We start from the raw sequence: 19097 nt of genomic DNA on the forward strand, positions 1-19097 counted from the left end.
GACTACTAATAAGTTGTCCTATGATAGTCTTAAGACCATTTTAACTTTTAGGGTAACTTTATGATGTCCTAGCATATAAAAAAATATAGATTCTTTTGTATACTCTTGTTAAAATAATTACATTATTTTTTATACGGCGAGAAAATTTCACTTAGGACTACGATAGGACATCTTTGTTAAGATTATCTTAGGACACCCTTCGATGTAGTTTGAGATATATCATAAGACCGTCCTAAGACCGTCCTATAATTTGTCCTGAAGACAAATGTTAGGACACTTTCGATGACACGGCTCGAGATACACAAAACCTATTTGTTTTAAAGTTTTTTTTTTTTTATATATAAATGTTACTAAAAGAAGTAGGATGACTGTACTTGTACAAGTTTCACACAGATATATCATTTATGAGTTGAAAATGAGTAAAAAAGTAATAGTTGCCGTTCATTGCACTAACATTTAGATGTAAATAAAATAAAAAAAACGATATAAAGTTAAAAATGAAAAATAGATATGAAGATTTAATTCAAACTAAATTTCAAAACATTGATGATAAAAGTAAATTTTATTTTTATAAAAAACTTAAAAAAAGATTACAAACTAGAATCTTATCTAAATACATCTAATTTTCAGATAAGGAGATTAATTAATCATTGAAAAGGGGAGATATTTTAAAGTCCCAAGAGAGGAACGACTTTGCCATAAATATAAAATACTAGAGGATGAGAAACATTTTAAACTCTATTATGAGTATAATAAAACTCTAAGAAATTACTTTTTTCAACACATATGTACTATAAATAATAACTTTAATAATTTAAAAGAAGAAGAAAAAAAAATCATTATTTACTAAATCCATCATCGCCTTTACAAACAAATAAGTTAGGATCCTTCTTGAAAAAGTCATTAGAACTGAGGGCAGGGGACTCTTAACAGCTTGTTTGTTGTTAAATTTTTTTCTTATGTATGTTTGATATGTATAAAATAAAATTGAGAATGGAAATGGGGAATGTGTCAAAGAGACAACAACCCGACCATAGAAAAAATTGATATGTATGTATATATGTTTATTGTGTTAATATATGTTGGTCACAAACTGTCAAGTTTATACGACGATAAAATATTTGATTGATTGATTAAGTAATAGCTTCCAGGGTATATATAGTAACTGTTATAAATGAAACAGTAACGTATCAAATTTAATGACAAGTGACAAATTTTGAAAAAATAACATACTAGACGGAAAGCAGTTTATTCCCTACAATAATTGCACCAAAAATTATCACAAATTCCCATAAATGACAAAATCGCAATAATAAATGCACTCAAAAATTTCGGAATTTGCAGTAATTGCCAATCAGACAACTCTCCACCAGAGATCATATAACAAAGAAATTGGTAACTTTAGGTTTATGTACCGACTTCAAAGAAGATTTATGTAAAAATCAATGAACTATTCATAAATATGTTACAGCAACAAACGACAACCACTGAAGTATAGCCTCCTGACTTTGGACAGGCACATACGGAATGTGGCGGGATTACACATGTTAGCTGACACCCATTACCTTGGACAGTAGTGTAGATTGATATAGGAAGATGTGGTGTGAGTGCCAATGAGACAACTCTTCCTCCAAAATAACAATTTTATAAAAGTAAACCATTATAGGTCAATTTACGGCCTTCAACACGGAGCATTGCCTAACACCGAACAACAAGCTATAAAGGGCCCAAAAGTACTAGTGTAAAACCATTCAAACGGGAAAAACAACGGTCTAATCTATATAAAAAAAAACCGAGAAACGAGAAACACGTATAAATTACATAAACGAACGACAACTACTGTACATCAGATTCCTCACTTAGGACAGGTGCAAACATTTTAATGGTACCAAACCTTCTCACTTTTTCTGAAACAATAGCATAACATCACAACATAGAAAAACACACGATAATATATCAATTGGAAGGCTTAACTCAATCAAAAAACGTAAATTAACACAAAAGCATGAATAGAAACATGTACATTTTTAGATGAATATACTTCCACGGTTTATCCCCCCTGCACCAAAAAGAAAAGAATTAAAAAATCAAAGTTTAAGATAGCACGGCAAATCCGCAAGGACATAGTTATAGCTGCTTTACTGACCTACATCAAGTTGAATTTTCTATTTAAAATTCTTCCTGCATATGCATGAAGTATTTTCAACTAGAGCTTCATGCTTACAATACAATTTTTCTATCAGAAAGAGAAACACATCTTTTTATTGGTTATAATGTTCAAATACTGGCAACACTTATTTTGACATCTATATAATCGATTTCTCTTTGATCATTCAATATTAAAATTGAGACTGGGAGGGGGAAATAAATAAAAAAAGACCACAACTCGACCAAAGAGCAGAAAAGATCCCAAGGCAAAAATTGGTTTTCAACACAGCAACCCCCCCCCCCCCCCCCCACACACACACACAAAATCAGCATTCTGAGGCAGTATTCAGCTGGCCCTAAACATTTACGTAATTCTAGTTCAGCAAAAATAGACGTCACACCCCGAAACATATCAATTAACAAAAAATAAACATACTAGTGGAACAAAGGCCAGAGGTTCCCGATTTAGAACAGGGACAAAAATGCAGCGGGGTTTAACATGTTTTGTGACATATCAACCATCCCACAATTCTTCTAGCCAATATATTTATAAACAAACAAATAGCAATACGCTCAGTAAAAAGGAAATCCGAGTTCGATGTTAGAATAGGAAACAGAAGAAGCTTAGCAAAATGAGAATAATTATAATTAGCATAAATACATTTTAACTATGTAAAACCTTTTGCGTATTCTCTGCATCATGTAAAAAGTATATTACACCAATAATATGTTTACCTTTAAGAATAGAACAGATCTGTTCATATTGTAACATGTGGTTTGGTATACATACCAAAGCTGTTGAGCGATTTTTTTGTGACTGTCACAGTGGTTATCCTTAAATTTAAATTACACTAAAGATTTATTTGCATTTTTCAAAGTAAGGTGCGTTACGCAAGTACTAGTTATATAACTTTATAACAATCACACCTTGTATAAAACAAAATTTGGAGGAACAGGAATGTCAGACCTTGAGCTTGAACTTAATTTGTTTGAGTTATTTGGTTTATTTTACAGTTTGGGAAAAGCCTTTTATAAACTCTGAGTGTGGATACATTTTATTATCGTAGATATTTTGTTACAAATTAAATTTAGGGTTGGAAGGGGATACGAAAATTTTAGACCCAGATTTTGAACCTATCCATGTGGTGTCGTGTTGTGAGCTGTCTATCATGGCCTTTAGCATCAGAAAACTTTCAGCAAACCGATGTATTTCTGTACCTCGTTAGGATAACAGCGATGTCGTATAAAGTTGTAATTAATGACGAGTAGTTGGTGAGTTATTTTAGCCCCCAATTTTTAGCTAATTTTGTAAACCTTTCGTGAGTTGTCCCAGCCTAGCCTGCTTGTAATGAAAGCTGAGACATCTGTTTTTCTTTTGCACCGTGTGCGATGTAAAGTTTTGTCGTAGAGTTTTTTTTGAAAAATTAAGTTTAGTCCATAATGGGATAGTAAAGGGGTCAGTTATGTCCGACTCAAACATTGTAACACTGGTATAGCCCCTGAATGAGTTGACAAACCTCGACTTATGGTTCAGGAAGCCTTACGCCAATGCTTTAATTTTACTATGTGCAAATCAAAGTCTCGACGGAGAAAATGTTTTACGTAAAAATCACAATATTGCTTTATCATGTCTATTGGACATTGAAAGACCTTTCATTCTATGTCTTAAATTGTGCAGCACGATGTTTGTAAATTGGTAAAGCATATATAATACTGTTTTCTATAAATTTTGAACAGAAAATGAAATTGTAAAAGTCATGGCATTGACTATATATTATAAGTTTGATAAAAAAAAAAGGAAACACCTTTCCTATCTAGAGTTATGGTTCTTTCGCCGCTACTGTGATTCTTGTATTTACATAAGAAGATTAATTGCTTTCTTGTCGTTTGATAAACGTGCATGCAGTATCAAAACTTTCAAACATGATTTTTCACCGCTGGTGCATTTTTTAATATATACTTAAATATTGTAGGAACAATAGTTGTTTGCCTAAATTTCAGCAGCAAATATTTCATACATTTTCAATTCGAGAACGAGGTAGGTATTGCTGGATCTAGAAAAAGGGCTTCGACTTCCTCTGGAAAATTAAGGTATATTTGCTGAAGAAAATTTTGCCTTGCAAAAGGCTATAGTCTGACCCTTTGAAAAGTTGTTACAAGGATTCTTCGATGCCAGAGAGTGTGAAAAGAGCAGACGAGGCATTGATATGTAATTGCCTATTTTAATCGGACGTAGCTGCGTATCCTTCTCAGCTAAAAATAATAATATTTAACTAAAGATCTTCTGCCAGATTTGAGAGGTAGAGTGATACCATATTTTGATATCCTAGTCAGCATTTAGTGTACTTGCATTAAAAAGATTTTGTATAAATTAAATGTTCACTAACTATATTTCCAAATACGCTTAACGTTAAAACTTACACAGTAGGTGGTGTCCGGTTAGGGTCGTATTGCTTTCGAGTAAAATGATGATGTTTGTAACGTAAGATTACATTTACCACGTGAATATTATGATATAATAATTACATTAGATGTATGTTTCATTATAACACTTTATTCTGATTGGCTCACTGCACATCACGTGTTATTCCTTAAGCAATTGCATTACTCAATAAAACTTTTCATTCATGATAACACGTGGGCCTACAATAGTGCACAGGTGAATTAAATAAAACAATTATAAAATTCGTGTTTTCATGAGCATAGCTAAAAAATGTAATTATAAGTATTGAATGCTTCTTTTTGTAACTTCATTGGGTTGTAAAAGCGTTGACCGTGCGCACATTTTTAGAAGGAAGCGCTTCCGCGCTTCATACAAAATGTACTTCGGTCAACCCCTTTACACCCCAATGAAGTTACAAAAAGAAGCATTCAATTCTTAAATGACTTCTTTTTTGAAGCTTGAAATAGCTAGCATTTGTAATAGAAAGTTATTAGTATTCAATATGATAGTTTTTTTGATTGATAAAAGTGCATCCTTTTCGAGTCAATATCAGTGGTTTTATTGACGATTTAAAAAACACTTTGTAGAACGTTCATAGAAGAGAAGTTCAAAGTTTTACATATAATCTAGCATTTAATTTACCTTTGTTATTTTACAGATCATTCTCGAACATTACGGTATATTTATATGTCCTCGAAAGTGCACTTAATGTATGTGCCATCACCATGTGTTCCATCAAATAATGTCGTATCTTACCTTAATCATGTAAAATATATCCACTCCCTCTCGCTGATAAACATTTTTTTTTATATAAAAGATTAGTTTATGAGACTTCCATGGCATTCATAAACTTGTTTTTAATTATTCTTTTACCATTAAAGTATTTAAGATCCACACATTATTAACTTCTATTACAACGAAAATTTACTAAGTTCCTTTTCCATTCAACTAGCGACACAAGGCCTCAAGTGTTTTAAGGTAGTAAGGGTGTATTTCGCCATCTTGGATTGTAAATAACAGATCTAGAGAACCAAAGGTCCCGATTTTCAAACAAATTAGCAAAATTTGATGAGGAATGCGAATAACTAATGTTAAGATTCATTTAAGAGAACACATTTTTAAGATTTAACTTATAAATATTAATATTTTTACAAGCATAGATTAATTTTGCTTGATTTTTACAGTTTTTAAATTGGCATTTTAAGGGGAGGTGACCCTGAAATACTTGCATTTTCTGAAGGAATGTATATGAAATTTTGCTATTTTGTATTTTCGCCAGAAAAAACGTACGGTGACCTATATTTTCTTCTTATATTCCCAAAGTATTTTCTCAAAGCTATCTTTTCGTATTTTATTTTACAATTCTATCATTAATTTTAGCTTCTAATCACATAATAATGTTTTTCCTGTATAATCCTTACAAACTGTGTCATTTTGTTACAACCTGTAGCTTGAGAAAATGCTCGATGACCTATTATCTTTATTATATTTTTGAACATATCACAATATATACTTCGTTTTTGCAAAGTATGTACAAATTCTATCATTTCTAATTTATATTCCCACACCACCTTAAAGACAAATGAAACAGATAAACACTGTCAAATAGAACTTGGAATGCAGAAATTGTCATGCATTCTTCTGATTGAGCAGTACGTAATTGTTATATGTTATATAGCAAACGGTTCCAAACACGGGACTCAATTCCTACACCAAATATTCAACAAGAAACCCCTAAACCTATCAAGCTTGTTTATGTATATACAAATGTATGAACGTTAATGAACATTTTCTTTGTGAAGACGAACTTTACTATGCTTAACATTATTCGATACTTGTAAACGATTTTATTCATTTCATTTATAAGTTCACAAGTTTGAGAATACTAATGTAACTTTTATTATATAAAACATTGTCCATAATAATATTCCAAAGAACTTTTAGCATATGACAAAAGTTCCATTTTGGAACTTTCCTTATGTAATATTTTATCCTTTGTGAAGGAAATTTTCTTATAGCATTGGATAAAATATTATATGAGGAAAGTTCCCAATAGAACTTTTGTCAAATGCTAAAAGTTCTTTGGAACAAATATTATGGGGGAACTTATATTCTGTCACAAACTCATAAAAAACGAAAAAGGAAATGTCTTCTATCTTTTCCAGGGTTGTGGTTCTTTCCCCACTGATGCGGTTCTTTATATTTATTTAAAATTAAGTAGGATCACCAGCGGTTTACTTATCGTTCCAGTGGCAAATGTTTCATGCATATTCAGTACGAAGACAAGGCTATATATCTGGTATGTTTTCAGGAAAAAATGGTGCCTTGTAAAGCAACCTTCAACAGTTGTTGCAAAGGGTTCTTTAATGTGCAGACAGTGTGGCAGAAGGCAGACGAGGTATCTTACTGTACTTTCCAATTCCAATCGTTCAGTGATGAAGGAATCAAACGATCACATATTTTTATAACCTAATCAACACTTAAGGTACCAACATGAACAAGAAATTGTTCCAATAAATGTTCGGAAATAATATTTCCAAATATACAATTAAAACTAAAAGTTTACAGGTTAAAACGTAAACTAGTTCAGCGAAATTAATTCCGAAACATATAAATGAACCAAAATATAAAAAAAAAACCAAAAAAAAAAACAACATACAAGACTGAGAGGCAACAAAATCACTAGATAACTTTATTACTAACCAACCTTGTATTGACCTAAATTTAAAGGGATGTGAATGTCAAACCCTGAGTTTGGACTAAATTTGTAGGAATTATTTGTTTTCCTTACAGTCTGAGAAAGCATAAGCCACTGACTTTTATATATTCTAAGTGTGGATAGAGTTTTTTTTCGTAGATAACTATTTTAAAGTTCAGTTTTAGGGTTTGTAGGGGATAGGAAAATTTAAGACCCCGATTTTGAACCTGTGGTGTGTTGTGAGTTGTCTAAACGGGCCTTTTGGTCCAGAAAACCTTAAGCCAACTGATTTATTTCTGTACCTCGTTAGGATAAAAGCATAACCGTATGGATTTTTTACGAGTCGTATTTAAGAGACGAGTAGTTGGTGAGTTATTTTATACTCCAATTTTTAGCCAATTTTGTAAACCTTCCGTGAGTTGTCCCACCTTGGCCTGTTGATAATGGAAAGCTCAGACCTCTGTCTTTCGTTTGCACCCAGTCCGATGTAAAGTATTGTCGCAGAGATCTTTTGAAAAATTAAGTTTAGTCCATGGGATAGTAAGGGGGTCTGTTATGTCAGACTCCAACATTGGAACACTGGTATAGCCCCTGAATGAGTTGAAAAACCTCGGCCTTTTGGTTCAGGAAGCCTTACACCATTGCATTTTATTTTACGAAGTGCGAATCAAAGTCTCGCAGTTGTTTTTTTTTTACCTAAAAATCACAATATTGCCTTAATGAATATTGGAAGACCCTACATTGCCCAGCACGATGTTTACACTTTGGTAAAGCATATATGGTACTGTTTTCTATAAATTTTGAATAAGAAATGAACTTGTAAAAGTCATGGCAATGATTTTCGACTTTATACTATTAGTTTGATAAAGGAAACGAAACATCTTTCTTTTCTAGAGTTATGGTTCTTTCGCCGCTACTGTGATTCTTGTATTTACATACAATTCAGTATTATCAAGATTAATTGCTTGTTTGTTGTTTGCTAAACGTGCAGTGTCAAATATTTTATACATGATTCTTTCACCGCTGTTTCAATTTTTTAATATCTACTTAAATATTATAGGAACAAGAGTTGTATGCCAAACTCCAGTAGCAAATATTTCATTCATTTTAGTACGAGAACGAATTAGGTTCTGCTGGATCTAAAAAAAGGATGTCGACTTCCTCTGGAAAATTAAGGTATATTTGATGAAGAAAATTTCGCTCTGTAAAAGGCTATGTTCTGAGCCTTAGAAGAGTTGTAACATGGATTCTTTGATGTCAGAGAGTGTAAAAAGAGCAGACGAGGCATTGGTACGTACTTGCATATTCCAATCGGACGTGGCGATTTATTTATAAATCCTGCTTAGCTAAATGAAATATTTAAATCAAGATTTGCTGCCGGATCTGTAAAATCAAGTTATATCATATTTTCATACCCTAACCAGCACTACGAGTAATTGAATAAAAAAGGAACTGCATGTACACATGAATTAGATGTTCGGGAATTATGTTTCCGATACTTTTCGATGTGCAGTTCATGGTTGTTTTAGTTTACAGTTTGTTTTGTGTAAATAGTAAAATATTCTAAAAGCGGACGCCATCGCCTTAAAAGACACCGAAACACATTTATTATGCATGTACACATGTATCAAAGTAAATGAAATGATCTCTTTCATGAAAATCTTTTCTGGGTTTATCATTATTCGGAAGTTGTAGATAAACGTTTTTCGGAGCTTGTAGATTATTTTATTCGTTTTATTCTTTAGTTCAAAAATTTGGAAATATCAATGTACATACAAGTCATAAAAACAAAAAATTAAATGTCTTAGAGTAATAATTACTCTTTCTTTCCTAGAGTTATGGTTCTTTTATTGCTGCTGCGATTATTTATATTTACTTAAAAATTTAATATGGACAAAAGTTGTTTACTTAACGCCAAATATTGCATACATATCTATTTTGAGAACGAGGTACATTTGTAGGTTCTGTACAGTGGGTTGATCTTTACTATCAGCCATTATTTCAACTGCTATTTTGAATATCTTGTACGTTTGAAAGAAGAAATATGGTCTTGCAGAAAGGCTAAAATAAGACCCTTTAAAGAGTTGATGCAAGGGTTTGCACGAAGAGCGAGGCAGAGGGCAGACCAGGCATTGCACTGTACATTTTTTTGTATTGCAATTAAACCGATAAAAATAATTCAAGAATGGTGAAGTCAAGTGATCACATATTTTAGTATTCCAACCAAGTATGATTTAGGACATTTTTTTAAAATCTAATCATAACTAAAATTTAAACAGTACGTAATGTGTCCGGTGAAAGTCATATTTCTTCGAGTTTTCGCGTGATAATGATAACAAATGTGAACGATTTCTTTTATTTAGTACAAATGAAACTGAACCATAAAAATACGTTAGTTTATTTAAAGTTCGCTATCATTGGTGATCGAAAGTAATTCTTATTCACAAACCATTTTGTAAAGAAAATAATGAATAAAATCTGTTTACGCATATCAATGCAAAATTCAAAGTTATATTTGTACTCATGCACAACATATATGGAGTAAATGTTTTAATTTAATATTTTTCTAGATTGTCAGTATGTTTTTTGTTCATTACTCTTTGAATGGAAAAAAAGAACTATATGCAAGTGTTGAAATCATGAAGAGGAATTCGATATCTTAGTACATGCAATACTAAGTCCTGACCTTTATGAGATGTTATTGACTCTTATACTATAACAGTATTAACAAAAAAATGTAACATAAAAATGTATCAGTAGCAGCTTTTTTTTAAAAAGAACATGGATTCCTTTCATACTTATATTTAACTTACATGTTTATACACATGATGCAGGTGAAGATTGGAATGCAAAAATAGTCATGCGTCCTTTTTCCAAAATCAAGGTTTGGTGGTTAAAGGTAAGATAATAATAAAATATTAAAAAGAACCGGGGCTAATTTCCTACACCTTTATATAACAGGAAATACCGAAACATAAGGCTTACACATTTACAATGTAGGTTCAATTGTAAGGACCCAAGTGTACCTTTTTTGTCGCAACGATTTTGTCTTACTAGTTATTTAAACTATTGTATGAACAGTCTGTAGCAAATATTTCCTACATATTCACTAGACGAACGAAGTAGATTCTGCTAGTGAGTAGATATAGATTAAAGGCGACTTTATACAACTGCCACTGGACACATCTGGTACGTTTCCAAGAAAAAAGGATACCGTTGTTTCACATACTCTTGCAAATGCAAATAGTATTACAGAGAGGAGCATTGTACTTTCTTACTTCAATCTGATGTGGGTACATACCTACTGGTATACATTGCAAAGGCATAAAAGAGAGGTGGGGTAGGGTGCTTACTGACCTAAAGGGAGGAACGGTTCAGTCATCCTTCAGTGATTCCCTATTAAATCAATCAAATGTGTGTGTCATGCTTCAGTGATTCCCTATATAATCAATCAAAAAAGGGAGTTGAATCCGCCTATGCATTGCGCTCAGCAAAGGCGATCTTTGAATTCTGTAAAAAACAATTGATAGGAAAAGTCAGGTGATAACATATTTTAATACCACAAATCAACACTTATGATACTAGCATGAAACAACAAAGTCTTCGAGATTTATCTTTTCCAAAACCAATTAAAGACTCCAATGTAAACAGTAGATATAGTGCCCGTTAACTCCGTTTATTGTCCTAGTGAGACCACATTATTCGCGTGATAATGATTAAAATTCAAAACCAACTTCTTTTAAGCTCACCGGGTGAGCGTATGCCATCACTTAACGTCCGTCGTCATCTGTCGTCTGTCGTCGTAAACTATTTCAAAAATCTTCTCTGAAACGTCTGGGCCAAATACCTTCAAACTTAAATTAAATGTTCCTTAGGGTATGTAGATTATAAATCGTTTCCGAAGTTTTGATTCATCGACAAACATGGCCGCCAGGGCGAAAAAATAGAGCAAAGGGGTCGAATACAGTTTTTGGCTTATATGTCAAAAGCTGAAGCTTTTAGAGCAGAGCTGACATTGGTAAAATTGTTCAATTGTTCAAGATCTATTAGCCTTGAAATTTTCAAACGAATCGAACAACCCATTGTTGGGTTGCTGCCACTTAACTGTTAGATTTAAGTTAATTTTGCATTTTTTTGTAATTATCTTGAATCTAATTATAAATAGATAGAAACTGTAAACTGCAATAATGTTCAGAAAAGTAAGATCTACAAAAAAGTATATATGACAAAAATTGCTAATTGGCCCCTTAAGGAGTTAATGCAAAAGGACAATTTTACACAAGTTGTTTATGGTTTCTAACTTGAGAATTTCTCAAATGATTCTAGTACAAATTTTGTGTTTTATTTCCTTGTACGTAAAGAAACATAGACACTATGGCTAAAATGGAACATAGGGTAAAATGCATTTATTTGCTTTTGAAGACAATGTGATAGATATAATTAATATTTAAATGGCATTTTAAGCCACTCATTAATATATATTGAAAAGCAGAAATAATCATTGATGAAAGATTTAAGCAATAAAATAACAGGTGAGCAATCAGGCTATTGAGAGCCTCTTGTTTTCAGTAAACACGAACCTTGAAAACATATGTTCATATTAGCTACACTAGCATTTGTTTTTAAAAAAGTTATTCTTATCCACATTAATTGAGTTTTCAAGTTTGAATATACTCTTGAAAAGTGTTTTTTCTTAAAAAATAAAAAAAAAAAAAACGTTTACGAATATAAGTGCAAAATTTGAAGTATTATTCATACTAATGTACATACTTTTTTTTTTATAATAGTATTACTCTTGAAGTGTTTATACTTTAAAGGGGAATCCAATATAGCACATGCAATACAAAGCCAAGCAGTAACGTAATATATTGCTATAATTCATGGCTTCCATAAGATGTTATTAATTTTTTTTTCGATAACAGTATTTACAAAAAATGTGATATTCATTAAAAGAGGGGCAAATGATACCAGAGGAAAGTCAAACTCATAGATCGAAAATGGACTGACACCGCCATTGCAAACAGACATATATATACAAATACATAAGACACCACATAGGAAACTAAAGACTAAACAATACGAAACCTAAAACAAAGGAGAAGGTTCAGTAAGACCCCTTTTTGGCCCTAAAATATAGCAGTTTTACAAAGTTGTTAAAATGTAAACTTTTAGTTATTTACTGGACAGTAGAATGCTTCTGCTACATAAATATGGGCTGTTTTTGACATAACAATGCACATATATCGGGTACTAGCACCATAAAGTCATGCTAATTTACTGAAATCTTCACAATTCTAGCATTTTAGTTAAATTTTAGACAGTTTTCAGGTAAAAAGAAAGCGGCCGCATTCGTGTTCATCCTTAATATTGAAATGTAAGTTGTATTTTATGATAATACATAATATATATAAATGTTGTGGATGAACACGGATGCGGCCACTTTCGTTTTTGACAAAAACCATCTGAAAAGTGACATTTTTCGGCATATTTGGTAGATTTTTCATATTTGAGCTTGAATCGGATCGTTTTTAATGACTAAATCAGTAAAAATCTTTCACATAAACTAATTGATTCAAATGAAATAGCCACTTAACTGTTTAAAAAGTGGTCAAAATCTTTCGTCAGATGAACCTGAAATTTGAGGCCAAAATCGGTCCTTACCGGACCTACTCCTTTGGATGATCTCAGGTGCTCCGGAAGAGTAGGCAGATCCTGATCCACATGTGGCATAATTATTTACCTCATTTACAGACAGAAAATGCATCCCCTTCCTTTCCCATGTAACTTGCGACTGTATGCCTCATTATGCACATATTTTAAAGACACATGGAAAATGCAAACTCGTCATATTGGAATAGCTAAACAGTGAAATAGAAGTTTGAATGCAAAAATAGTCATACAAAAAAGGTCAGTACGTGGTTTTTCAATCAAAAAGATTAAAAAACGGGAGTAATTGTCCACATCTTTATTTAACTAGTACGCCTTGAAGCATTTTATGCTTGTTCATTTATGTTCAAGTGTACGAACGAAAGTGTACGTTTTCCTTATCCATACGATTCTTTCTGGGCTTAAAATTATTCGATATTTGACATGATTAAAGTTCAATAAATTTGAGAATATCAATGTACGTACAACTCAGAAAAACACAAACAAACGAAAAAGAAACATCTTCTTTCTAGAGTTATTGTTCTTCACCTATACTGCATTTCTTAATAAATACTTAAAATATGGCATGAAGAAGAATTGTTTGCATAATGTGCAGTTGCAAATATCTAATACATATTTAAATGTAGTAGCAGAACGGGATGGGTTCTTCAAAGATATATGATCCATAATAAAGGCGAGGGTTTCAACTGCCTTTTGAAAATATGGAACGTTTTCAGGAACAAATGTTGACTTGCAAAATGTACATTCATGTCCTTTAGTTTAAACATATTTATTCATAGTGGATTGGAAAACAAGTTTTGCAACTTATATTAATCCCTTTCCACTTTGCAGGTGCGAGTGCTGCCTTGTAGCGGCTTTAGCCTACCCTTTTACGAAATCTACAAGGGTGTCTTTAACGTGCAAGTGATATGGCTCTCTCTTAACACGGGTCAGTCATTCATCGTCCCCTTCCGACGTACTATCATCGTTTCCTCAAGACCATACTGACAAATGGTGTCAAGGGAGAGCCGAAAATTCAGTTTGTCCTTTAAGGAGTTGTTGCTAGGGTACTTAGTTATGCATAGAGCGTGACAGAGAGCAGACGTGGCAATGTATTGTACTTTCATTTTCCAATTTGGCGTAACATCGAATTAATATGTCCTCATAATCAAAGCCAATCTTTCACTGAAGGTTTTCTCCCAGATTGGAAGTCAAGTAATTAAATATTTCAATACCCAATCATCACGTTATGTGATTAATGATAATATCTTTAACGAGAGATTGTAAAATGAAACCTACGACAATAACTACAACCTAGAAAGTAGGTAGAGTGTCCGTTTATTTAAGAGTGAGACCACATTTATTCAAATGACCAGTAAAACATGCATTATAGTTAAATGAATTTTTCTGAGAATAAAAAAAAACACCAAACTCGTATATGTACACCAGTTTTTAATAGTTCAGCTTAAGTAAAGAATCAGACAGAGTTTATTTTTTATGGTGGAAAGTATGAGTTAAACGCTATAAACAATGATCTTCGTTTAACAGTCTAACACACGCAGTCAGTTAAATGAATTTTTGTACAGTTATAGCCGATGAAACTCACATTAAAAACATTATAACGATTTTTAACGACAAAAGCTACCACCAACGACTAAAAACCAAATATCTTTATAAAGACGTATAGTAATAACTGTGTGGCTTTACATAAAAGACCTTAGAAAAAAATAATGACAAGTTTCAACCGTTAAAAGAGAGAGAGAGAGAGAGAGAGAGAGAGAGAGAGAGAGAGAGAGAGAGAGAGAGAGAGAGAGAGAGAGAGAGAGAGAGAGAGAGAGAGAGAGAGAGAGAGAGAGAGAGAGAGAGAGAGAGAGAGAGAGACGAAAGTGTCAAATACAATCCCCAATACGTTTACGTGCCAAAATGGATTAACAGTACAATCGAGTAAAATTGCTTTTCAATCCATTTTTTTCGAGTTGTACTGCATTTTTGAACAACTCGAATGCGGTTGTAATCTGATGAATTCATGGGGGTATCCCTATCATATGAAAGACTTACAAATTTCTTTATATCGATTTAATTGTAAATGTGTTTCCATGCTGACCTTTTTTTGTTTAAGCAACAAGGACAATGAACGTTGTCAATGCATGATTACTTATCAACCACCAGAAAGGACACATGCACACACTCTAAACTCATCAGTTGGACAAGAATCTATTGCTGGTACCAGAGATTGTAGTTTCTGATAAGTAATAGGGTTTGTTATTGTTATTTCTGGTTCAAAATAACTATTTTGACCTGAGCGTCACTGATGAGTCTTTTGTAGACGAAACGCGCGTCTGGCGTATCAAATTATCATCCTGGTACTTTTGATAACTATTGGACAGTCTTTTAAAATATCAAAACGAAATCTGGCCTCTTTTACAACGTTCCATGAATCAATTTTTATATCCCAAAGAGGGAAATCAAAATTTAGAGATTTTTATAAAAGTGTTCCATTAATCCCATCAACAAGCTTTACTCTTGACCCATATGCGGGTCATTGTTAATTTCTGAACCCATATTTTGTTGAATTGTTTTAGTAGATGATGTCGCGGGTTTTTTATATGCTGAAATATTGTAAATAATGAATTCTGAGAAATCCGAACAGAAAAGTAGTCTTGGTGGGTTATGACATTTAATATAACCAATTTATCTGTTGATATCATCGATAACCACACGTTGATTGATTTTCTATATACAATTTGTGCAGAAAGTGATAAATTGACGATAATTATAGAAAGGTATTTATACTACTTGTACTACTTGGAAAATTGGATTAACACTCATATGTCGTTGTAATCAAGGACATATATATTTTGAAAGTGGATTTGTTAGGCAGCATTTATTTTCGCAATTCTTTATTTTATATGCAACATGCCCTATATGTGATCATTTGTAAGGTTATCCTTCGGAGAAATAAAATAAATAAAATGTTTGTTTTATTTTAATAACTTATATGCATAATTTAACATACATAAGTATATCAAAAGTATACAACGCATGTTCCTGACAAGAGCTATTAACCAGGTAAAGGACATCAATTTACATTACATTTGTATACATTTTCTTAAACAAATAATTTTAAACAATCCCATAGACAGTTTCAAATTTTTTAGAGCGAAACGACCAATTTAAAGAAAAAGCAATTTGTGGAAAATTATGTAGGTTGACTATTTATAGCTTTAGAACAAAATTCATGAGAAACAAATCCACGAGTTCGGCAAGCACATTGATATTAAACTTCCTTCATGAAGGATACTTCACTGTTGAATTCAACTAATATATAGCTGAATATTTGTTTGGAGAATGTTCGTGTATGTTTTTAATCAAACCTTAAAATCTGATGTTCCCTTAAAAACGTCTAAATGCAACCAAATATTAAACATTTTGATTTTAGGAGAAGAAAAAATACAAGTTCGGCTTTAGCAATTTTCTCAAAAGCAATCGGAAGTTAGGCAGTATGCGTTAAAGAAAGGTACATAACCACATAGAATAAGCTACACTTGATTTCATTGGTTCACATAATGTATTCAGTCTTATCAATCATGACACAAAATCGGTGCAATGTGTACCTAGTAAAAATGAAATTTAATCCAGCAATACTGTTGTTGTGAATTATACGATGATCATGACTAGTCACACCTATAGGACCTTGAGCAAGTATTTACCATTGTGCTATACTTAAAAATAGACCTGTTACATATATCAAAAGTAAATGAAAGATTTATGGATTTGCTCAATTTATTTCGATTAGGAGGAGTATTACTGTTAACAATAGATATTAAAAATACAGAAACAGGTCATGGGATGAACATTGTCCGCCGCCCAACATGTTTCTATCAGATTCAAGGTTTGTTTGTAGGAAAGAAATGTTTTCTTTGAAACATGCTATTCAATAAAGAAAAAACAGTCAGATTTTTTTCTTATGGTGTTATCTCGAGGTTAATTGTAAATGCAGGCACACATATATCCGAACTGGATTTTTCCAAAAATAAAGAACGCATCAACGTCATGCAAATTTCTGATTCTTTGCCCGGCTTTTGCTATACTTTTGTTTTGTCTTTTTTGGTCTGTAGCTCTTCATATTTTTAATCAACTTTTGATTTTCAAATATTTTGGCCTCGCGCATCACTGAAGAGATACTGATTGACGAAAGCTGAAATGCGTATCTGATTCTGAAAAAAATGACTCCGTTTATTTCAATCAAACCTATTTGAAAAAGGAAAGCACTCAATTTTGAATAACAAGAATTAATCATATTTTTCTATTATAAAGTGATAAAAAAAACTTGTCTACTGATAACCTGACAGTCAGTTGAAATGTATTAAATCGACTTTGATATACGGAAGCTCCACTTCAACCGGCAGTATGCAGTATATTAATTTTATATAGTGTGTGTGTGATTGGGTGTTTCAAGGTTCCGCTGTATGTTCCCGCTTTCGTTGTCATCTTGCTATCCAGGTGCTTTATGACCCTTAACTTTGAAGTGTACACCATATTCTGTAACTAAACAGATGGTATTGCCCTTTCTTAGTTTCAGATTGACATACAGTGAATGTCGGTAATTAAGAGAACCAAGATCCTTACACTCTGTTTGATGTGTTATTATTTCTTAATTTTGTGTTACATTTAACTCAGTCATAATTTTTCATATAGTAAGTACACTATTGCAAAATTTTAGTTTATTGGTACCTAAAAACCGAGAAAAGCAAATACATTTAAATTACATTCATTTACATTTTGATAAACACATGATTTCTAACAATCTCATATTAAGTTTAAAATTGGTACAGCAAAATGACCGACATATTTAAATTTCAACGAAATAGAAAAAAAGCAATTCGCGGAAATTTATTTAGGTTGATTTGACATAACATTTAGAAAACTGAAGAAAAAAAAACACTAGTTCGGCAAATATATTGACAATAAACTTCCTTAAAAAAAATTCTCTTTCTGTAGCACACCAACAAAAGATTGTTGAATTAAGGTAAAGAGAATGTACCTATTTGTCTTACATCTATCAAAAAAATTTCATATATGATCCAAAACGTCTAAATATGCTTAAACATTAATTTCTTTATTTTTGGCGGGAAAGATGATACACGTTCGTCATTTTAAATTTTCACAATAGTCATCAAAAGTTCGGCTGTGTACTTTTTAGCATAAAATCAACAAACCTTAGATACAGCCGATCGTATTGGTCCTTTTAATGTATTCAGCCTTATTTATCAGGATAAAAATCAGTTCATTGTGTATTTTAAAAGGAAGAACTGTTATCTGACAACGTTATTGTTTGGAATTACGATGCGCAAGACTAAATACACCTCGTGCTATTTTACAAATACCGACCAATTTGGTGTACTTAAAATGCAGACCAGCATTTGAAACGAAATGCTATGAATTTGACCATACTGAAAAGATAAGAATGTATATGGAATTTTAAAAAATAAACGCGTCAAATAAATATCACAAAATCAGATTACTATCTGTAGATTTTCAAAACACATTTTGCTTTATAAAAGTGTCTGCATTTTATTAAATGAGAAGGGTTATTATGACAGATTGCAGAAGTTTATCAGTTAAAATTTTTGCATTCTTGTGAACCCAATAATACAGCAAATCACCTTTAGATTTGTATTCCATCATCAGAAGGCGAGGTTGGTGCCACCGTTGACTGAGCATTATGACGAAAGTGTTACAATTAATCAAAAAAATATACATATGCATATATATATATATATTCATTAAATAAAATAATAAAATAAATAAAAAGTGAACAGTTCCATTAAAAATGGAACTGTTAACCTTTTACTTATTTTATAATTTTATTTAAGGAATATATATATCTGCACATGTGAAAATTATTTTTTACGCCCATATATATATATATATATACGTTTTTTTAATGTCAGCTCAAACTTTTGACATTAGTTTAGTTGATACATACACTACTTGAAAATAAAGGTGGGTCATTACACACAGACTACACACATTATAATAAAATATCATGTAAATAAACTCATCATTGATACTAGGATTGAAATTTTATATTGGCGCCAGACGTGCGTTTTGTCTACAAAAGACTCATCAGTGACGCTCTATCCCAAAAAATATTAAACA

Source organism: Mytilus edulis, chromosome 7, assembly GCF_963676685.1.
Source record: "Mytilus edulis chromosome 7, xbMytEdul2.2, whole genome shotgun sequence".
Lineage (NCBI taxonomy): Eukaryota > Metazoa > Mollusca > Bivalvia > Mytilida > Mytilidae > Mytilus > Mytilus edulis.